Genomic DNA, 24,777 nt, shown 5'->3' with positions numbered 1-24,777 from the left:
CAATGGGCTCAAGCACAGGAAGAATTGTGAGGCAGAGGCAGTGTTGTGCAGAGAGTTGGCTAAGCATAGGGACCAACTGGGTGGCACCTAACAACATTCCCAAGTTGCAGATAAAACAAGTGAAGTTGAGAACATAAGTAGCTTGTCTTAGAATGTCTATACATTAATAGAAATGAAATTTGGGGGGAGATGGACTTTGGTATGTTATCACTTAAGAGACTCAAGGCACCTTGGCAAACTATTTAACCATTCCAAAATTCTGTGTCTGGCTTATAAATCATTCATAAGAATATCTTTACAGAAGTGAGACTAAAATGAGATCATCATCATCAATTCAGTGTTCATTATGGGTTTAGGGCTACTTCAGGGCATTCACTCTGGAATTTCCAACATACTTTTTCCATAGGTAGAAAAGACGACATTATTTTCATTAAGCTGGGTAAGAGCAAATGCTGAACATGGCACAAGCTTATATTCTAATAAGCACTAATGGCTAGACTCAACTAACATCAACATCATTCCATGATCTGAAAGTGACATCTGAGATCTATCGTACATTAATACCCTAAATGGTTTACAAAAAACTAAGCTTGTAATGATCTTGCAATGGAAGTACTTGATCCAATCTGATCCCCCAAAAGCATCTTTTACAAATAAGGCCATGCAACAGCATATTGACGGTGTAACCAGTAGGAAAACATTGTAAACTCAAAGATGGTAAAGAAACTGCTCTGATGTAGGAACATGATTGTATAAATTATCTCTGGTTATAACAAAAATTGAAAGCAGTGAAAAGCCAAATGGGGACCATCAACCATACACCAATTATCTGCCAGTCTCTCTCTTTCTGCTTCCCTGACCGTGCTGAGGAAAGGGATTTCAGCTTAGTGCTTTTTCCAAATCATAGCTGTAAGAGCAGGACCTTTTGCACATGTAATTTCTGTTAGAATCTTTATATAGGGCAATATGATAACTCAGAAATATAAGTATTGTAGTCTCCATTAACACTGCGGCCATCAAGCTCAGAAGCAACAAAGCCCACATGGAAGAAGCACACCAGCCTATGCAACCACGAGGTGTCGAAGGGATCAGGTGTAAGGCATCATCAGAACAAAAAACCTTACCATAGTGAATGATGGGGGGAGTGCGGAGTGGAGATCCAAAGCCCATTAGTAGGCCACTGGAGATCCCCTTGCAGAGGGGTCTCGGGGAGGAGAGGAGCCAGTCAGGGTGCGATGTAACAATGATGAGAAATACAATCTTCCTCTAGTTCCTAAAGGTTTCCTCCCCGCTCCCACTACCATGATTCGAATTCTATCTTGCAAGACTGGCTAGACCAGAGGAGGTACACTGGTACAGATAGGAACTGAAAATACAGGGAATCCAGGACGGATGAGCCCTATAGGACCAGTGGTGTGAGTGGCAAAACAGGGAGGGTAAAGGGAGAATGGGTAGAAAAGAGGGAACCGATTACATGGAACTGTGTGTGACCTCCTCCCTGGGGGACAGACAACCGAAAAGTGGATGAAGGGAGACGTCGGACAGGGCAAGATATGACAAAATACCCATTTATAAACTATCAAGGGCTCATTCAGGAGGGGGGAGCGGGGAGGGAGGGGAAAAATGAGGACCTAATGTTGGGGTTTAAATGGAGGGAAAATGTTTTGAGAAACGATGTACAAATGCGCTTTACACAATTTATGTGTGTATGGATTGGGATAACAGTTGTATGAACCCCTAATAAAATGTTGAAAAACAAAACAAACAAACAAAAAAACACCCCATCCCCCCAAGACAACATTTAAATAATTTTCCCTCAGACAATAAAACTACAATTGAAAAACAATTTTGTTAAACTTTTGGGTAACTTTCCTTTCTGCATACCTCCTACAAATGGTGTTCCAAATTCACTTTACCCAACAGAACCTGAATTGACAGAATTAGCAAGACAGTGTTCACTGTTGCAATCTTGTTCTCACCACGCTCTGGCTCTGGGGAGTGCTGTGGACATGCTGTGCCCAGCTTCCCTCTCCTGAGGTCTCAGCCACAAAAGTTAAACAGAGAGCTTTTCTCTGTGTGTCTCCAAAGGAGGCCTGTGTCTTTCCCAGGGCACACCCACCTGACAAACCACAGCACTTAGGATGCCATGAAGAGCCCCTCCCAGGATGTAAATCAAGATAGACTTGTTGGCTCACTTCAGGAAATTTGCAAAATGCTGGGACCCTCCTCTCTTGGAGGACATGTTGCATGGGGATGAAGCTGTAACAGGTCCTTGGAATCATTTTGTCATTATTTTTCCCATGACAGTGCTTCAGGTCCTCCTGTGGAAGGTGGGGCTTTGGGGACGAAGTCCTTTGGGCAACTGGCTGGAGTCCCAAGATGTGCAGGCAGGTAAGGTGCTGTCTTCCAACAACGTGTAGGTGGAATCAGGACAGGTTTCGTGAGTGTCAGCACTTGTTGACTTGCTGGGCAAGTCTGCTAATAACTCACCGGAGTAGCGTTCGTCCCAGCTTACAGCGGCACAAAGAGTTAATCGACTTCTTAAAGCCTCTTCCAAATGTTTGACAGCATAGGAAACTGGCAAGGGAAAGCACTGATGAAACATTCTCTTTCAGGCCCCACATTTACCCAAGCCTTAAGATTCAAATTCTTTCTTTCGTTTTCTTTTTTCAGTGATTCTCGTCCTCTTTTATCCCTCTTTCCCAGAATTGTTCATCATCAAGCACTGTGCCTTCGACTTTGGACTCATCTCATCGCTCTTTCTTTTTCATCCCCTCCGCTCAAATCTTCTGTCGATCTATCATCTGGCTACAATCTTGGCTTCTAGCCCAATCTATTAGTAAGTGCTGCAATTCACCCAATGCTTCTGTCACTACAGAAAGCTCATAATCTCCTTTGGCCCTTCTGTCCTCTACCTTCAGCGTGGAGTTCTTTGCACGCTCATCTCTACGTTTGAAATATGATCTCATCTTCAAACACATTTTCAAATGCCAGCTTCCTCAAAAGTTGTCTATGTACACATGAAAGTGGTCACTCTTTTCCCAATCACCAAGATTATTTTATCTGTTTTGTCTTACACTTTCCATTATCAGTCTTTATTATAATTAATAATTTAAAGCCTTTATTATCTCAATTAAAATATGCATTTTGACTGAATAAGAATGTAAAACTGAACTTCACGAGTGGTTAGTATTGAGTAGGAAGTTAGAAAGCATTGAGGCATTCTCTCTCCATCAAAAAAGGAAAACAAAGTTAGAAAAAAATCCAAATCATACAAATTCTGTAGCAATATCTAAGGTAATAGTTCAAAATACGAACACATAAAAGCAACATTATTTGACAATCTAATCATTCGAAGCCCAGTATCTGGTGAAGTTTGTTATTCATTGTGAATGAGGGGGAGTGCGGAGTGGAGACCCAAAGCCTATCTGTAGGCAACTACATCCCCTTACAGAAGGGTCGCAGGGAGGAGATGAGCCAATCAGGGGCAGGGTAGCAATGATGAAACATACAACTTTCCTGTAGTTCCTAAATGCTTCCTCCCCGCAACACCCTCTCCACCACCACGATTATGATCCCAATTCTACCTTACAAATCTGGCTAGACGAGAGGATGTACACTGGTACAGATAGGAACTGGAAACACAGGGAATCCAGGACTGATGAATCCCTCAGAACCAGTGGTGAGAGTGGAGTTACTGGGAGGGTGGAGGGAGAGTGGGGTAGAAAGGGGGAACTGATTATAGGGATCTACATATAACCTCATCCCTGGGGGATAGACAACAGAAAAGTGGGTGAACGGAGACGTTGGACAGTGTAAGATATTACAAAATAATTTATAAATTATCAAGGGTTCATGAGGGAGGGGGGAGTGGGGAGATAGGGGGAAAAATGAGGAGCTGATGCCAGAGGCTTAAGTGGAGAGTAAATATTTTGAGAATGATAAGGGCAATGAATATATAAATGTGCTTTACACAATTGATGTATGTATGGATTGTAAAGAGTTGTATGAGCCCCCAATAAAATGATTTTTTTAAAAGCTTTTTCAGTGGCAAATGTACTAAATCCAGATCTTTTTTTATGATAAAAATGAGTGCTTTAATGTGTTAAATATTTATATCAAATAAAATTAAATTCAGTTTAAATAAAAAGACTTCTGCAAGTACAGTGATTATTCCCATTTTACGGAAAAATAAATGGATGTTTACAAACATTAAATAAGTATGTTAAGATCGACTTACCTAGTCTATATGACCCATCCATCTGTAATCTACTCCTTTATTTTTACAAGACTAAGAATACAAGAGTTGCTAAGGAACCATAGCAGTAGACTCTCAAATATTTGTTAAGACTGAATCAGGTACACATTGACTACTTGGGGTTAGCAAATATTGTCTCATAAACTCTTGGAAAAAGAAGATACAAATCTGTGAGAAGAACATTTTGACAAGTGACAGAGGATAGTGTTTTATTTATAACTATAAATGCAGCTGTTCCTCCAGTGCTAGATTAGATCAGCAGTTATGGCATGAAGGACATTCGGAAATGTCAAAGTGATCAGTATACTTGGCTCTGCATATCATCATCGGCATTATCATCATCACCTATTTGAGGTTAGCTTGGTCTCTCTATTTCCTGCTTGGACTTCTAATTAATGTTCAGTCTTAGGGAAATAGTTTCACATACAGGCCAAACCCAGACCAAACCCAAGCCAACACTGAGCTTGTAGCAACCCTGTAGGACAAGGTAGAACTACTTCCGTGAGTTTCTGCGACTGTAACTTTACGGGAGTAGAAAACTCTTACCTTGCTCTTGTGGAGGGGCTGCTGGTTTCGAACAGCTGACCTTGCAGTTAACAGCCAGTGCATAGCCACGACACCACTAGGGTTCCTTTTTAGTATGCACACACACACCTCTTTTTATCCTCCTAAAGAGAGAGGAGCACCAACCAACAAGAGAGATCTATCCTCAAAGCTGCACCATGCTTTTCGCCCCCTTCCTGTGCCCCCAATGCCCATGTTCACTTGCGTGCATGTTTCCATTTCCCCCGCTCTCCCCAAACCACCTCTTCCTGCACAGAACATGGCTGATGGTCTCCTCCCCCCTCACCCCCATCTCTCCCTTTCTTTGACTCTCCTTTCACGAAGGATCTCCTCCTTCCTGAAAGTCTTGGTATGCACTTACTGCATTCCACGGTTCTAAGCCTGTTAATTAAACTGTTGTTTACCACTATGAAGAAAACCTCTGCCAATTAAACTGTGATCTAATGTTTTCTTCTCACTTCAAGGATTCCTCTGAAAATCCTTTTAGAGGCACCTGTCAGAGTGATTTAGAACTGGGAGGAAGGTCGGTGGGAAGAGTGGTGACTGAGTGAGTGCACGTGTCCTGCCGATGACTGTGCCACAATAGCACCTTTCCTGATTCTGGAGAGAATCGCATGTGAAAATATAGATGTATATCACAATGGATAAAATAGGATATTTTTCCTTTCTATCCAAATAGACCCCAAGCTGATTAAGATCATGTATTTTTTCATATATGTTTTATATTTGTCCTAAGGGAACCTTTACAAAATGATGCTTACAAGCCATCATAATGTAGTGGCAAATCACTAGACTTCCTAACTTTTTTCTGACTCTCAGCCTCTCAGGCAGGTTTCTTTCAGTGGCGTTAATGCAGACTAAAACAATGTAGAAACATCACCTAATGCCATCCCTGACAATGGTAAGCATTGACACATACTAACTTGCTCATTTAAAAAGAAATGAATGGGACTAAGGGCATGAGGAGACTCCTTCTGTTGTTTTCATTCTTCTCTATCATCTTGTTTTGACATTTCTAATACTCAGTTTGAATCCAAGGACATGCAGAAAGATGAGAAAAGTGAGTGAGTCTCTGCAGTCCCTACAGATTTCAAAGCATAAACCCACATATTATCGGCTAGGATGGAAGAGCAGAATGTATGGTGGCAAGATCAAGAAAGCTGTGAGAATCACCTGAAGTTCTTGAGGTTCTTGTGGGCCAGAGTATCACAGTGGGAAAAACAAGACATCAGAAATTATCTGAGAGGGAACAGAACAGAACCTCAGAATTCACAGGCCCTCAGAAACAGGATGGGGAAATAAAATCTCATTTTAAAAAATCCTGGCTTTATTGATGCAGTCAAAGCCAATGATGTATGTAGGGACCCTGTGAGTCAGAATTGACTTAATGACTTTAATGACAGTGAGTGTGTTGGTTGGGTGGATATCCAAGGCTCTTTGAGATGTTAAAGCAACTGCAACATAAAGGATTCTCAAGCAAGAGGATCTTACTCTGGTTAGGTCATAAAATGCTAACTTCGGAATGTTAGAAAAAAGGACCGGTTCAAGGCTGGTGTGTCAAATGTTGGGTGTATTACAGGATTGTCAAAGACAGATGATTACACCCAGCCCAGCAATTCATTTGGTCCTGTGTTTCAGGGGCGTCACCACAGAGGATGACCACTGCTTTCTCTAAATCTGGCAAATGTCAGTTGAGGAAGGGAGGGAGTGGGGAGGGATCCAGGTAGAGAGAGAGAAAATCATTTTCTGTTAATACATTGACCAGAGTATTTAATTAAGACTTGTAATCAGCCCTGCCCACCATGTAGCCACACTCAGATGGTTGCTCTGAGTGGCACTCTTTGTAGCATTGCCATTATATAGAAAGTTATAAAATTCTATTTTTAGTGTTTGTAGAAACACGTCCATTTATTTATATATTTTATCAGTTTCATTGTAGTGAGCATAATAACTCAATTGACATTTTCTCATTTTCACATGTAGTGCCCAGTGATATGATTTGTGGTTATCATGTTGCTCAACCATTAGCATTATCCAACCTCGGCAGGGAGTCGTCTTTGTCCCCTCCTTCCCATCATTTAGGTTGTGATGGTTGGATGTCGTTGAGCTGATTACGATACATAGTGACCCTATGTGAAACAGAACAAAGCCCTGCCCAGTCCAGCACCAAACTCACACTTGTGAAGCCTATTGTTGTAGCCAAAGTGCCCATCCATGTGCTTAAAGGTCTTCGTCCTCTTTTCTGACCCACTCTTTTACCAAGCATGATGCCCTTTGCCAGGGATTGGCCACCCCTGATCATTTGTCCCAGGCACGTGTCACTGCCTGGTCGTCCCTCCCCACCCCTTCTTTAAAGGAACGTTCTAACTGTTCTTTCTTCTGAGGCAGATCTCGCTGTTCTTCTGGAAGTTCACGATCCTTTCGATAGTCTTGGCCAACACCAGAAGTCAAATGCATCCGTGCTTCTGCGCCCTTTTGGATTCATTGTCCAGGTTTCACATGTGTGCCAGGCAATTACAAAGACCTTGGTCTTGTTCAGGCACACTGGATTCCTCTAATGAAATATTCGCTTTGTCAATCATGTTTTAAAAAGTCTTGTGCATCAGATTTGCCCTTTCTAATACGTTGTTCGATTCTTTGACTTCTGCTTCCATGAGTGTTGATTGTGTGCTTTCAAGTAAATGAAATCCTTGATAACTTCAAACCTGTTTCTGTAAATCGTGATGCTATCTGTTGATGCAGTTGTGAGGATACTTTTTTCTTACTGTGAGATGTCATTCATATTAAAGACTGTGATGCTTGATATCCATTGGTAAGGGCTTCAAGTTCTCTGTGCTTTCATCAAGCACGGTTGTGTCATCTATGCATCACTGGTGTTAACGAGCCTACCTCCAAACTTGATGCTCATTCTCGACACATAGTCTCGTTTCTGTTGAGTTGCTCAGCACACAGATTAAGTATGGTGAAAGGATGCAACCTGATGCAAACCATTCCGGTTTTTAAACCAAACCGTATCTCCTAATTTTGTTTAAAAAACCAAGTGTCTCTCAGTTTACGTACATGTTCCTCACGAACACAATGAAGTGTTCTGGAATCCCCATTCTTCTTAGTGTTGTCCATAATTTGTATGATCCACACAGTCTTTGTATACTCAAAGAATCATCCATCGGAGGTCAGCCAAGATCCATCTGATATCCCTTCTGGCATGTCCTCTTCTGAATCTGGCTTGACTTTCTCAACGCTGTTGAGATATGGCGGCAATCATTATTAAACTATGTTCAGCAAAATTTCACTTGCATGTGATCTTAATGATATCATTTTATCATTTCTGCCTTCCATAGTGTTACTTTTCTGAGGGTGAGCACGAATATGGGACTCTTCCAAATGTCTTGGCATAGAAAAGTGAGTGCTTCCAAACCTGCCTCAATTCTTTGAGACATTTCACCTGGTATTATGCAAATTCCTGGAGCCATGCTTTGGTCTAGTGCTGTCTTCAGTGCAGCTTAGACTTTCCCTTTAATCCCATTGGTTTGTGATCATATGCTCCTTCTTGATCGCTAACTTGTTCTTTTTATCACAGTGACTGTGCTTCCTCTGTTATTCAATAACTCGCCTTGACTTGAGGTTTGGATAGTTTCTTCAGTTCTCTCAGCTGGAGCTGTGCGGAATGTAGTCCTCTCTGCCTTTCTAACTACGGGTCCCTGTGCCTTTACTTATAATACTCTACTTTGTCTTCTTGAACACATCTTTGACATGTTCTGTTCAGCTCTTTCGCTTCATCATTTCCTCCATTTGATTTAGCTGCTCTATATTCAAGAACACATTTCATTCTTTGGAATGTGAACATATTTTGATCTCTCCCCATTGTTGACCATGTAGCCGTCTTCCAAATTTCCTGATATGGCTGGCAAGTACCTCCAGTTGTGCATCAGTTTGTTGAAATATTGTAGGTGATATTCAGTCAAGTCGTGGGTCCTTGTTTTCCTCAAATTCCCTCGGTGCACCTTGTACTTACTTACTCCTTCAACACCATTGGATCTTGATCATATGCTACATTTTGAAATGATAGAATGTCTTCACTTATCCTGGCAACCAATTATAAAAATCAATCACTATACCCTTAAGTAGCTTTTGTACCCCTTGTATATTTTGTCTACTCTAGATTTTTCAGTTTCTGTACTGTGGTGGCTCGTGTGATGCTGCAAGCTATGCCATTAGTATTTCAAATACCAGCATGGTCAACACAGGTTTCAGCAGAGTTTCCAGACGAAGAGCTAACTATGAAGTAGGATTAGGCTACTTACTTCTGAAGAATTAGCCACTGACAACTTATGGATAATTTAAACATGTTGTCAAATACTGAAAACCTCATGAAAAGAAGCAGAAAATTGTCAGAGAAGTACCCTTCAGATCAGAAGGCACTTAAAACACGACTGAGGAATAGAGGCCTTCTCAATGGAGAGTCAAGGACTTTGAGCTATTTATTTGCCGATGAGGCACAAGTCAACTTGAGAAGAAATAGCTGCACACATAAATTAATCATTGGAACTTCGAATGCACAATGAATGAATCTAGAAAAGATGGACATTGTTAAAAACGAAATGGAAGCTATAAACCTGAACACTCTAGGCATTAGAGAGCTGAAATGGACTGGCTTGACCAATCTGAATCAGGAAATTACTTGGTTGACTGTGGCAGAACGGCAGACTCAAGAGAACTGATGTTTCATTCATCCCCGAAAGGGGCATTTAAAGAATTAGCTTGAAGAACAAAGCTGTGTGTGATAGGATAACATCTCTCCTGATACAAGTCAATAACTGTTATCCAAATTTACAGCGAACACTAACAATAGTGATGCAAAAGTTGAAGAATTCAGCAAAGTCTACAGTCTGAAAGTGATTGAACATGCAATCAAGATGTATTGATATTTATTGTGGACTGGAATGCAAAAGTTGGGAATAAAGAAGAAGAAATAATGAACAGAAAATATGGTCTTGGTAATAGAAATGAAACGAGATCGCATGATAGAATTCTTTTAAGAGCAATAACCTTCATCGCAAATACCTTTTTTCAAAAGCAAAAACGATGATTCTATACATGGACTTCTCCAGATGGGATACTCGGAAATCAAGTAGATTGTATCTGGGAAGATATGAGAGAGAAGATCAACATCAGCAGCTAACACCCGGCCAAGGGCTGACTGTGGAACAGACCATCAATTGCTCATATGAAAGTTCAGATTGAAGTGGGGAAAAAATTAAAGCAAAGCTTTGAGAGCTAAAATATGATCTTGAGTATAACTCACTTGAATTTCACGAACTTCTCAGGACCGTTTGATGCACTCAACATTAATAACAGAAAACAGGACATCAAGAACACCAGGCATGACGAGAGTAATAGGTCATTCAAAAGACAGAAAAGCTCAAAGGGGATGGCAGAAGAAACCCTGAAACTTGTATTTAATCATAGAGCTAAACCAAAGGGACAAAACGCTGAAGTCAAAGAATAGAACAGCAAATTTCAAAGGACCGCTGAAGAAGACAAATGAAATGTTATAGTGAAAAGACCTGGAGCTAGAAAGGCAAAAAGGACAAACATGTTCAGCTTGTCTTAAGCTGAAAGAACTAAAGAGCATGCCACATTCATCTTCATAAAATCCAGCTTCTCTGATCATTTGCTTAACATACATATTGAATAAGTATGGTGAGAAGATCGAACCCTGACCCATACCTTTCCTGATTTTACACCAGGCAGCATCCCCTTGCTCTCAATGCCTCTGGATTCAAGTACAAATTCCACATGAGTACAATTAAGTGTTCTGGAATTCCTATTCTTTTCTAGGTTATCAATAGTTTATTATTCAAATAGTCGAATGCCTTTGAATAATCAATAAAACACAAGTATACATTTTTCTCATATTTTCTGTTTTCAGCCAAACTCCAACAGGCATCAATGTTATCAATGACAGCAGTGAGGTCCCTTGTTCCATGCTCTTTTCTGGATCTAGCCTGCATTTCTGAGAGCTTCCTGTCAATGTCCTTCCACAACCCTGTGGAGGATCTTCAGCAATACTTTAATTGCACATGATGTTGGTGATATTGTTTTATAATTTTCACATTCAGTTGGGTTACTTTTCTTTGGAACAGGTACAAATATGAATCTATTCCAGTCAGTTGGTGAAGTAGCAGTCTTCCATTCTCCAGGCTTGGCTTATTTTTGTATTATCTATGGATGGATGACCCAGTCAGGAATCTAGATGGTCCTAATCTCTAGTAAACATGTTTTCAATTTGATATATATCTCTAACCACCCTTTTGGACACAGTCGAACTGTCCCAAAAGGTTTCTAAACCTATAACCTTTACAGATGCAGACAGCCCCATATTTCTAACACTAATAGAGAAGTTTTAACTTCTGACACCAGTTAGTACTCCAATGCTTGCACACATTGCCACCAGAACTCCTCCAGTTAGCTCTAGGTAGCTCAGATTACCAACTCATTATTTGAGTGTTATCAGATTTCAAAAGACACTACCTTTAACCCAATCTGACTCAGAGAAACCCTATACTACAGAGGAGAGCTGCCCCTGGGGGTAAATCTTAAGTTTAGAAGAAAATCGCCTCTTTCTTGCCCGGGGTGGCTGTTGTTCTCAAACTGCTGGCCTTGAGGTTAGCAGCCCAATATGTAGCCACTGTGGGACCAGGCTGTTCTCAGACTTAGTCTATGGTGAGAGGGCAATGACTTCTCAGATGAGGCAATTATTAAGACTCTGAGCATCAGAGGGAAAGTGTTTAGGAAAGAGAAAAGTTTTATCATTTCAAATTATAAACCTGCACATTACTTAGTATTCCAAAGGGAAGAATATGCTATTGCAATGAAGGAACCTGATAGAAATCATTTTAACTAAGTAATCAAACATTACTAAGGGTAAGACAGCCTGACATTTAGTGATTCCTGGTGTAATTGATAAGAAGTATACCTCCACCTGTAAAGTATGCTTGGGAAATAGCTTTACTCCTAATATTCTTGAGGAATTAAAATTGTAAGCCATTCCACAAATCAACTCTTCAAAAAATTTCATGTAGTGAATTATATTTTAAAATGTGGAACTGTTCTAAAAAGATTAGAGGAACTAAATCAAATATAATGGCTGCATTAGGGGAAAAACGAAGGAAGATATCTTGGGACAGTAACTAGGGAATTTTAATGATGGACTATATATTAAGTTATGATGGAATTATAGTTCATTTTCTTGAGTGTGTAAATGGTACCATGGTAATTAAATGTTCTCATTCTTAAAATATATATGCTAAATATTTATGGGTAAATATCATGATGCTCATAAAAATTCAAGAACACTAACAAAAATCTATCTATCATCTATCTGGAAAGAAAATTAAATGAAATGAGGTTGAAAATATTTGAGTCTCATTGACTATATAGGGTGACTTTAAAACAAAATTTTGGTACTAATTTTTTTTTACTTTGAGATAATGGTCACTGTATTTTCATTTCCCCTGTATAGTTGAAATTTTCCAAAATAAAAATTTGAGGGAAATTGTTTTAGGTTAGACAAGCCATTTGGTTAAGCCTACTGGTAGCTCCATGTACTTTTTGTGTGGTATGTGTTATAGTAGAAGACATATTAATTCCATTAAATGTCCTTAGTGTCAGCAACAGTGACCGGCACATTCCGATATTGTTGGATAAATGAAAAAATGACCTAACCTTTGTAGATGTTGTCCCTGTGTTTGATGCTACCTCTTAACCAGTTTCAGAAGTATCTTGACTGAGTCAGATAAAGTTGAAAAGAAAGAATTAGATGTCAAAATATAAGCAGCAGCATAGTGTGCTTTAATTCAAAGGTAGTATTGGTGACTACATTTCATGAAAGGCATTAAGAATTTTTTCTTAAGTCTCAGGGCCCTGTCAGATTTTGCCCCTAGCTAAACTATGATCTAAAAATCCAAATAGAGAGCATTGGTTTGAGTAAAAGAAAAAAAAAAAAATATATATATATATATATATATATTGCTTCATGGAGTGAATAAAAAGAGATCTTTAAAAAGGAGATAAAACAAAATTATTTTCTAAAATTTTAAAAATAGAGCAAAGCTATAGCAGGAATCATTTCAATTCTTGGTAAATAATGATGTTGAGTTTGATGTAATGAATGAAAACATTTAGTTCACTGTTTTCAACTAGAGCCCTAGGGATGTCTCCTAGGCTGCTGTAGGTGGCTGCTGTGAGGTACGGGATAAGAGTAATCTGACTACTCCACGGACATTGCAAGCTGAGCAATGTTTTTAATCTTACAAATGGGTTGTTATATGGTCTTTTCTTATAAAATTTGCTTTGTAGAATGAAACCTTCTGTGGTAAACAGACAGCTGTAACTCACTTTTTTATGAATCTTCTCTCTGAAGCAGGCATCCCATCCAGGTGAGAGAGATACACAACTCTGTATGAACATATATACTATGGTTTCAAATTTATTCTCCATTATTGGAAGCTTCTGAGTGATTTTAACCTCTCGTTTTTATTAATACCAAATTGACATTTCTGAAACTGTGACTTGTCTCCCCAAAGTCCATATTGTGGGGACATATGAGGAGTTATAACATCATAGTGGTTTAGTGCTGGGCTGCGAACTGCAAGGTCCGCAGTTGGAAGCCACCAGCTCCTCCGGGGGGATAAGATGAGACTTTCTATCCCAGTAAACAGTGACAGACTCAGAAACTCAAGTGGGCAGTTAGTCCTACCCTGTCCTAGAGGATCACTGAGTCAGCATTGGCTCATGGCAGTGAATTTGGATTGTGGTTGGGGACAGATGAGATCATTCTAATTCTTCTAATCCATGACAGCTCTTCAAAATGCCAAAGGTAGTATTTAATACGTCTCTAAATCTGCATCACGGGAGCACAGATGGGCTGGTAGGAGAACTCACACATTACAGGCTGGAAAGTAAGGAGCCCAGTGGTACTGTGGGCAAGGCTTTGAGCTGCTAACCCTAAGGCTGGCAGTTCAAACCCACCAGCCATTCTGTAGGAGAATGCTGAAACCGCCTGATGTCAGAAAAATTGACTACTTCAGAAGTTCTCTATAGGGCAGCCATGCATCAAAATCGACTTGATGGCAGTGAGTCAGTGATGACTGAGAATTGATTGGATGCTGTTTTTGGTAACAAGGAGAGTTGGGCAGGCTTGCCACTCAATGTGCTTCATGCATCACTTCCATCTGTCCAGGGAGGCTTGCAAGTTGCCATGATGCCCAAGAGGTTTCAGCACAGCTTCCAGAAGGAGAGGCTTGGAGATCCACTTTTGAAAGTCAGCTAATGAAAGCCATATGAGTTATAACCTATGTTCCATGTGCATGGCACCCCACGAGCCTAAGTTTGACTTGACTGTTGATAACAATGGAAAAAACAAACAGCAACCCTGCTTCAGGTTAAATGTCCCCCACTCTTTGGGACCAATTTTTCTACATGATTTTCTTTGACCAAATCATAATTTAGGCATTTACTAAACTCAGGTATATATTTTAATCATAGTTCTAACCCTTATTTATACATCCCCCAAACACTCATTTTCTCTGAGCATATACTAATTTTCATGAATTAGGAAATTTTCCAAATGCTGAGGGCCAAAAATATTACAGACACACTACTGTGCCTCAGTTTAATGTGTCTGTGAATTCTCTTTTTAGGGGTCTGTGTTAGTTGAGGTAGATTAGAGAAACAAATCCACAGAAACTCATATGTGTATAAGAGAGAGTTTTATATAAAGGGTAAGTGTACATTAAGAAAACATCCCAACTCAGCCCAGTCAAAGCCCATAAGTCTGACATTAGCTCATATGTCTGACACCAATCTACAAAGTCCTCCTCAAACTCACAAAACACATGCAATGACGCCAAATGCAGGGCCATCCCAGGACAGCGGGTAGAAAGTCTTTGAATCTAGTGGCAGTGTAAACATCTCAGCACTGGCAGGGGTCTCCACATGGCTTCTCCAGCACCCATGGCTGCATTGGGGTAGGTCCATGTGGCTTATCCTCAGGGATGTCTTTCAGGAAGTGAGCCTTGCCAGCTGAGGCAGAGAACGAGCAAGAGACAAAAAGGCAAGGCCCGCCGAGCATTTATCTCTCCACCCTTCAATTAAACTGCCCTTCAATTAATCCCACATGTGTTCATTGCCAGGTTGGCACAATAAACCTATCACAGGGTCCTATAGTTGTTTTGATATAGGTTGGTTCTATTTAAATTTCTGTTGGACAAGAAATACAATACTTCAATTCTTGATCTTAGACATTGTTTGGAGGTGATTAAACCATAATTCATGCATTATTTCTGTTTTATATGAAGTGGCATAGAAGAATTCAATCATTTATACCAGTGGTTCTCAACCTTCCTAATGCTGCGACCCTTTAATACAGTTCCTCGTGTTGTGGTGACCCCCAACCATACAATTATTTTCATTGCTACTTCATAACAGTAATTTTGCTACTGTTTGGAATTGTCATGTAAATATCTGATATGCAGGATGTATTTTCATTGTTACAAATTGAACATAATTAAAGCATGGTGATTCATCACAAAACAATATGTAATTATATATTGTGAAATATTTGTTTCTAATTAGAAATCAATGAAATTTTGTCTTGAAACATGGTATAGCATGGGTAACAGTGGGAGGACCGGTGTGGAGACAGAGAAGGAGCGATGGCTCAGTTCCTAAGACCATAGGAAACGGTCTTAGGTGACCCTTGTGAAAGGGTCGTTCTGATGATCTTAGGCGTTTTCTGATGGTCTTAGGTGGCCTTGTGAAAGGGTCATTCAACCCCCGAAGGGGTCGCGAACCACAGGTTGAGAACCGCTGCTCTACGCATTAAAGCTTGAGCATGTTCACATGAAAAGCTTCTCACCATGAACGCCTGCCATCTGCAAGGACCGCAGATCTGCAAGGTGCCCTGGGTCACTTTCTGAGTGTCTCCCAAAGTGTCCTTACACTATGGCTGATGGGCAGAACTTGACTCAGGTGTTGTTCTGGAACACCCTAGGTTACAGGAGGTAGTCAAGTCAAAGCCTTAATGATTGAGATTGTGATCCACTGTCTTCATGTTCTTGTTAATTCTACATCACACAAGGCATGCTTTAATGAGTTTGAGGAGATAGATAATGGTCTTATAATCCACCTTTAAAAATATCTTTGGATTTTCAGTCTTAGGGCATAATTTTCTAGTGAAAAATTCTTCAAAAATACTTCTGAGAAATGAGATCAAATACTAGTATGTGAGATGAGATCAAAATGTTTTATGAAAACAGCACACACACAGACACACAAATTGATTTCCCACTCTAAGTTGTGGTTTTCCCAGAAGTGGAGTCCAGGCTTGAACGGATTTGGTTTTGGAGGTGAAGAAAAATACAGACACATGGATCCGGGAGTGAAGAGGGATATTTAGGAAAAGGGTCATATTATTAAAGTCAAATACCTGCTTGATCAGATAAGGGACTTTTGAAAATTAATCTAACACACACTTTAGTACAAGCTTTCCCAAGAGTGAGAGGCCTGAGGTGTTTACACTCACGGCTAATCAATCATTGATTAAGATGGGCCCTTGGGAGAAATGTTAATTCCCAGAAATGTCCTGTGCCTGTGATTCAAGGACAAAAGAGGCTCTGGCAGGCTGAAGACAGCCTCATGCAAGATGCAGGCATGTCCCCCGGAAGACAGCCCGGCCCTCCTGGACACAGGGAGAGAATCTAAGGGGCTTTGAATGGAACACCAACAGCCTCTACACAGCTCCATTTATTTTAAAATGCGGAGAGTAACAAAAGGCTAAGGAAGAAATCAATAGACACTCAGAGACCAGTGAAGACAGATAAAGGGTCAGCGATTCACCATATACTTTCTGCGAGCTAGAGAGAAGCCACGGCGTTGCCATGAGAAGTCATCATATAAGGCCTACCTTTCCCAGATGGTCCCTCAGGGCTATTGTCACACTGACTGAAGACGCACCATTGAGAGGCTGATTTGGCTTCGTGAAACACTCTGAAAAACCCCTCTGAATTTCTGTGCTAGGGTTCAGTAATAGTGCCCGACCACCAACAGGGAGGATGGAGGGCCATTCACTCTCTCCCTCCTGGTGGGAATGAGTCTAATCACACTCCTTTCTTTAGGAGCCTAATAGAGAGCATCAGCACCTAAGGAAGACATACGTTGATGAAGAAGAGAGGAGGAAGAGGCGTTAAAATGACTTCCTGCTCCTGGGCAGCTTCCAACGTCCACTTCTCCGCTTTGGGGGCTGGCTGTTCTTCGCTCAATTTCACTCCTTTGGACCGAAGAAACGTTCTGTTCTGGGACAGGATCAACCTAGGAGTCCTGACAATAGCCCTGGAGAGAAGCGAAGCTCGCTGCCTTTTCTGCCCTGCCCTTCCAACGTCAATCTGCGGTACTGCCCCGTGCCGTGTGCTCCAGCCTTTCCAGCCTCGGTCCTCTCGTTCTTCCACAACTGGGTTCATGACTTGAAAGGTTCCTCTGTTCTCTTGATAGAAACGATTGTCTCCTCATTGCCCGGAAACTGTTGTTCTAGTCATTGGGGCCAGGCATTGTCCTCGTGCCTATCAGACGTGGATTTCTGTCTTCAGCTCTGAGTTCCAGCTCCGTCAGGACCTGTCTGTTACCTTTGTCTTGCTTTCCTGACACCGGCACCTACTGTCATCCGGAATCGGCAGCCTCTTTTGCTCGGCGCCAGCCTGGACTCGGGATATCAGGTGAGTGAGATCAGGAAACACAAAGGAGCCTCGGCTCAAAAGCCAACAGACACTGAATGATCATTGGACGAAGCTGAGTCCCCATACCTGGAATTGCAGCTTCTTTCCACTGTCACAAAGTCACTGGAATCCACTCAAGTCTTAGGTGGGAGACATCTTAATGAAAAGGTACAAATTAACAGTTGCTTGGCCTGAGACGTTCTAGTATGATTCATATAAAATCTTGTGTTTGCTTTCACTATCACTTTGTTGAGACTTTTACTTTTAAGATAGCTTTCCAAGATTGACTAACTCAGTGCTGTCAAGTCGATTCTAGCTCACTGTCACCCTAAAGGTCAGAGTCGAGCTGCCCCATGGGATTTGCCGGGCTGTAAGTCTTGGTGAAACAGATGCCACACCTCTCTCCCTCGGAGATTCTGGTGTGTTCACATCACTGACCTTGTGGATAGGAGCCAAGTGATTAAACTACTTTGTCACCAGAGTGCCTTGACAAGGTTTAAAACCCAGTCCAAACCAGCACCCACCAAGTTGATTCTGAGTCACCGTGACCCTAAAGGGAAGGCCATGCAACGGTTCACTCCATGTTCACATGTTGTGAACGCATCACAACAATCGATTTTACAGCATTTTCCTCGTTCCGGTACCCATTCCCCCTGCCCCAACCTTTGCTGCCATAACTTTGAGGAACTATTATTAATCGAGTTACTATAGATTTACCTATCTTGGATTTCATAGGAAGGAAATCATCCCCCAAAAGATAACAAAATAAAACACAGAAAACCCTCAATCCAAGAGAACACAGAAGATAATAGAAACTAGAACAAATTAAAAATGGGTCCGCATGAAAAAAAATGATAATATATTAAATTTTAACCTAGCAAAACCTGCAGTAATCTACTTTCCAGTGCACTCTGTCTGGAGGACAGCCTATTCATGTCCCTGGGCGACGGTCTGAAGGAATTCAATGGATACTTACCCTTAATGGGTGCACTGCAAATGGACTTTGGGCTCTCACTGTCATCTGCAAAGTGGTCATGAAGCCTGTAAAATGTGGCGTTATTCCACTTCATTTTAGCTTTATGTTATTTGCTTCTATTAGATGAAGTATATATGACATATATTGAAAGTCTCTAACCATGGTTCCCATCTACTGCCAATGGAATTCGAGCATGGCTGTAAATCAAACCGCATGCAATACGCTTGCATCTTTCCTTTTATCCTTTGCCTCCCAAGAGCCTGATAGGACATAAGGGAAGCATCGCCCTTTGTTTCACAGATGATAAAGCCAAGGCACAGAGGAGTAATCCCAGATGTCCATGACCACCTATTGAGAGTGTGTGACCACAAATTGGCATTGGAAAAAAAATAAATCACGTACATCAATCAGTTTCTATTCTATTTCCAGAGCCACCTGTGCCCTCCAAGTCATTAGGAGCAAGATGTATTCCCTCTAGCAAAACCCACAGACCACCACTTTCTATTAGGTATTAAAGTCTGCCCAGGAGCAAGCAATTACTCATATTTCATATACTGAATCCATTTAATTATGTTGGTTTATATCTTCGTGCCCATCAACAGTCACAATTTCTAGGAAATATAAATCCATATATCGGCAGTGACTTGTGCTCATTCCTAATGGCAAGTTAGAGAAAAATCGCTCAAGCAAGCTCTATTTCATTTTTTAATTATGAAGCAAAAGTGACAGTTCATCTGGAATGTTGTTGAGCCAAGATTTTTTTTAAAAAGGTGACTGAGATGTGGTTCCTTGACATATCTTTGGAGGGAAAAGACGCTGCTTAGAAATATAGGAGGGAGGCTTCCAAAAGTTCTGGGGAAAGTGGATTTGAACAATAATGGGATTTTCCTGTGAATTGCTTGAAGTCCTTCATACAAACATCTTAAAAGCCAAGCATTGGATAGTGTTTTTATCCAAGTGAATCAGAATAGCCCTATTGTTTGCTCATGGCTTTGTTTTGTCTACGTTACTTCCATCATTCAGGGCACAAGTAATGTCCATGAAAGATCGTGCCACTTAAGGATCTATCGTTATAGGGATTGATGATGGTCATGTAGCAGCAGAATAGAGATGCTTTTTGCTGCTTTTTAAAAAACTGACTTTCACTCTTTATATTAATATGAATGCCCACTGGCTTAGGATTTGGTTGTTAAGTGCCATCAAGTCAGCTTTGACCAATAACGACCCTACACACAATGAACACAATCCTGCATGGTCCTGTGCCAACCTCACAATTGTCATCGAGATCCATCCTTTTTCATTGCCTCTCCACTTTACCAAACATGATGTCCTTCTCCAGGGAATGGCCACGCCTGACATTATGTCCAAAGTCTGTGAGACAAGAGAAGTCTGGCCATCCTTGCCTCTAAGGAGCACCCTGGCCTTAGTTCTTCCAATACGGATTGGGCTGTCCTTCTAGCAGTCCGTGGGACTTTCAATATTCCTCTCCAGGGCCATAATTCAAATGCAGCACGACAAACTGAGGCAAGTGATGGTAGCTTAGGTTAAGACCCAATCTGTCTATCAGTAACTGTAGCCAAATGAAGATTGACCTAAAAAAAAGATCATACCTGTGGCAGTCACCAAATCTGTTGTCAATTTAAGGATTAAGAGTGTAGGGGTGGAGTCTAGGCTGTCAATCTGGACATAGCCAATGAGATTTCTGTGTGGACATGACCTTCTAAGACTTCTGGGAAATCTGGTACTTCCTCCTTAGAGGGGGAAGACTCTCTCTCTCTCTCTCTCTCTCTCTCTCTGCTACTCTCTTGGAGACATTGCTGAAGACAAGCCACATGGATCCAACTAGACCTCAGAAGCCAGAGAAACCACAGAGAGTTCCCTGCCAGTGCTGAGATGTTTCCAATGACACTGGATCCAAGACTTTCTATGAACCGGCCTGTGATCTTCTGCATTTGGCATCATTGCATGTGTTTTGTGAGTCTGAAGAGGACTTTATAGATTGATTTCGGAAATATGGGCTAATATAAGACTTATGGACCGGATCTGGACTGGGCTGGGATGTTTTTCCAATGTTCAATTGCCCTTGTATATAAATATCTTTCTTATACACATATGTGTGTCCATGTATTTGTTACCCTAGTCTACCCAGACTAATATAATACCTGTGATAGGGGCAAAGCTTTAGGCGTTGTTAAGAAACTTAAAATTAAAAAAAAAGAATATGTGCCTTCAAGACATTTCCACTTAAGGAGACGTTTTGTCTGGGCAAAGGATGAAGGATGAGCTTTCAGGGAAAATGTGCGTGCCCAGCCACTGAGGCCACCTGAACCCTCAAATGAGGTCTTCCCCTATGCAGTTTCCTTTGTTGTTGCCTACATGTATAAAAGCAGGCTACACTAGACACATCAAAATGGCCTTCCATCAAAAGGTGGAAGGACACAAAGGGACCCTGTTGCTACAAAAACTCCATCTGAAACGGCCGTCCCAGGCGGTATCAGATTGCACAATCTGGGCGGTTATGTCACAGAATTTTGGCGGAAATGCTGACTAGACAGATGGGAAAAAACATAGAAAAAGAAAACTAACATTCTTAAAGATGATAAGAATAAATATATAATATAGATTTATATATTATATATAAAATATATTAATATAATAAACATAAGTAGAGCCATTCTAGTTAAAGCTAAAGGAAAAGTCATGGTTATCTTTCTCACCACTTTAAAAAAAAACCCAATGAAGTGTTGGAGTGAAGTCCATTACTGGAGTTCAGTGTAGATAGAGGAGAGCCTGCATGTGCACGACGTGAACAGGCTCCCCTGGAACTACGGGTGATGGTTGGGGTCATCAAGAGGTGTCTGGAAAGAGAGACCCGACCATCTATGCCAGAAAACCGAATCATGAAAACCCTGTGGAGCACAGGTCAACCCTGTCAGACAGGGGTCACCCTGAGTCACTGCCACTGGAGAGCAGGGGTTAGTTCAGAAGTAGTTCAAAGTGTCTGCACTCCACTCCAACTGGAATGGCGGGTGGCTGACACTGTCTATCTCTGCAGCACAACACATACCTGGAGACCCGCTTTGGAAGACTGCAGTCAAGGAAACATGATGGGCAGTTCTCCATTGTAATACATGAGATTGCTGAATCATAATCAACTTGATGATAATGGATATATATATACACACACACACACACACACACACACACACACACACACACACACGCATGATGTGGTACCCCTCCCCAAAATGGATGTTTTTCAAAGCTATGTATTTTATTTTTTATTTTTACAAAACAAAAAACAAGCTGATCACCTTCAAAATACTCCCCAGGACACTTAATACATTTATCAACCCTGCGATTCCATTCTTAGAAATATTTTTCATTTTTCAAACCCATCTGTTTGGGTGGCTGACAGCACCTCCCTCTTTTTTTCTCTTCATTTCTTCTAGGTCATCAAATTGCTGTCCTGTCATGTCCCTCTTCATTTGAGGAAACACAGAAGGCGCAAGGAGTGAGGTCAGGTGAGTAAGGTTATGTGGAGCTAGAAAGGCATACTGTTCTTTGCCAAAAACTAGCCCTCTGAGATGGCTGCGTGAGCAGGTGCCTTGTTGTGGTGGCAAAACAAGTCCCCCATGTGCTATAAATCAGGCCTTTTCTGTCACACTCTGTTATCCAATCTTTTGGAATGAACTCCAGATGCATTATCGTCCTCACATTAAAAAAAATGAGTATTGGATTTTTGGTGGGGTACCCTCTCATATACAGACACACACATATGTACACACATCAGAATTGTATGCTACTTAGATTTGTCCATTCTTTAAGCATATAGATTTAGCCTCTTCCATTCTAATCCCTGACTCTTCCCATCAGTTGCCCATGTGATTCCAGAATGTCTGTAAACCAAACTACAGGTATTAGAGTTGCCTCTTTCCTCTTAGGCCATCCCTCCCAACAGCCTGATAGGTCATACGAGAAGTACCCAGTGTAAACCTGTACTTGTAAACAAAAAGAAACCACAGGTTTTACGGTATTGCAGAGAAATGCACACTCAATAATTGTAAAACATAGCAAAGAGAATGCTGGGTGAGATAACGAAACCTGTGTGCTCCAACGGAGTACCAGCATCCATAGCAATTGTTGCCTGAGGTTAAAAATGACAATCACAATTTTCTAAAAAATAGATTCTTCTGCTTATAAGTTATAAGAGTAATAACAGTTTCCAACTTTCAAGACTTGTTTATGTCAATGAACACAGCTGTACCTCACAGCAGCTTTTACGCAGGCAACACAAAGATGATTAACTTGGTTGGTGTTGTTGTGAGATGCCACCCAGTTGGTTCTAACCCATAACGACCTCAGACCCCACAAAACAAAACCCTGCCCCGCCCCATTCTCACCATTGTTCTTATGCTAGAGCCCATTGTCATAGCCATGGTCTCCATCATCTCCTTGAAAGCCTTCTTCTGTTTCGCTGTCCCTCCACTTTACCAAACATGAACTGATCTGACACCATTCCCAAAGTACATAAGATGAGCTCTGGCATCCTTAAGTCTAAGGAGATCTCTGGCCTTAATTCTTCCAAGACAGATCAGCTAGTCCTTGTTGCCTTCCATGATGCTTTCGATAATCTTCTCCAGCACCACAATTCTCTTTTTTATCCAGGGTGCTATTTCAAACATATGAGGCAATTGAAATTAGCATGGCTAGGGTCAGGAGCACCTTAGTCCTTAAAGTAACATCTTGCTTTGCAAGACACTAAAGAGGTCTTGTGCAGCACACTTACCTAATTTAGCTCACCTTTTGGTCTCTTGACCGCTGCTTCCATGAGAAGTGATTATGGATTCAAGCAGGACAAAAGCCTCCACAATGTCAATCATTTCTCCCTTCATTGTGATGTGATCTATTGGTCTAGTTATGAGGATTTTGGTCTTCTTTACATTGAGTTGCAATCCCAACTGATTAGTCTGGAAATCATATACCAGACTCTCTGGATTTTGTACAGAAAATTGTTTGGAAATTCAGAATACCTACTGAACAAATTTGATGCAAATTTGCATCAAGAACCTATAGGACAGGGTAGAACTGCCCTGTGGGTTCCAAAGACTGTAACTCTTTACTAGAATAGAAAACTCTGACTGTCTCTGGAAAGTGCTCTGTTCTTCTGTCTACATGATGCTTCTGTGAACTTCAACTGTTCCAAAAACAAAGTTGATTAAAACAAACTGTGGAGATAGATAAACTTATTACAATGCTTATCACATCAGATACAGTCGTGTCTGTCTCTTCTCCATTTTCATACGTTGATTCATATGGGTACTTCCATCCAAACGACATGATGTTTCCCATAAGGCATTTCGTGCTCTTGGTTGCTGAGAACAGATATTGATTCTAGGCAGAACATTGATTTAAGATTCATAGATAATTAACTAGAAATGTGAAAATAAGTAATTTACTTCTGTATAAACTCTTTATGTTAAACAAGTCAGTTTCCCTTCCTTAAAAAAAGCACAGATTATTATAAGGAGAAGCATATAAAATTACCAGCAAAGGTAAATCTATTTCAGAAACTGTTTTCCTCTCATTAACCTCCTGAAGGTACTATACTTAAGGAAATTAGGTACTTAGGATACCTTATATGCTATATGTATTTATAGCACCTTTAGCATTTTCTGAGAGAGAATATCTAGTGTGAAAGAGAAAAGTATTTAGAAAATTGCTAGCTATCCTAATCAAGTTCTACCAATATGGAGATATAATAAGGTTTGCCAGAGATCACTGTACATAATGCTTCCACCATGTATTCTAGCAATTATACAGACATATGCAGCACTGGGATCTTTGCTCTGGGAGATATAAAGATTAACCAGACACTAATTATATTCTCCAAGAGGCCATCATTGATTACAGAAGACAAGAGGCTATACACTCCAAAAGACGAGACAGGGAAGACCCTGCAGATGCTTGGATACACTGCTGCACGCAAGTCACAAAGTTAGCTCGGAAAGTGCAATATTCCTTCCACAATTCACAATGCAGAGAACCACTCCAGTAAGAAAAGAATAAATAAAGACTCCTGGGCAAAAATCCAGGAAATTAAAGGATTCCTGATAGAAATATCTAATCTTTTAATCTGATTAGTTTCTGAGCTATTTGATGTTGCAAACCTGACCACAAATCGCATTTGAGCGCCAAACTGAGGA

The sequence above is a fragment of the Echinops telfairi genome, unplaced genomic scaffold, assembly GCF_000313985.2.
Source record: "Echinops telfairi isolate 266 unplaced genomic scaffold, ASM31398v2 ScPeMD7_9;HRSCAF=40, whole genome shotgun sequence".
Taxonomy (NCBI): domain Eukaryota; kingdom Metazoa; phylum Chordata; class Mammalia; order Afrosoricida; family Tenrecidae; genus Echinops; species Echinops telfairi.
The sequence above is the reverse complement of the archived record's forward strand: the minus strand, read 5'-3'. Positions refer to the sequence as shown.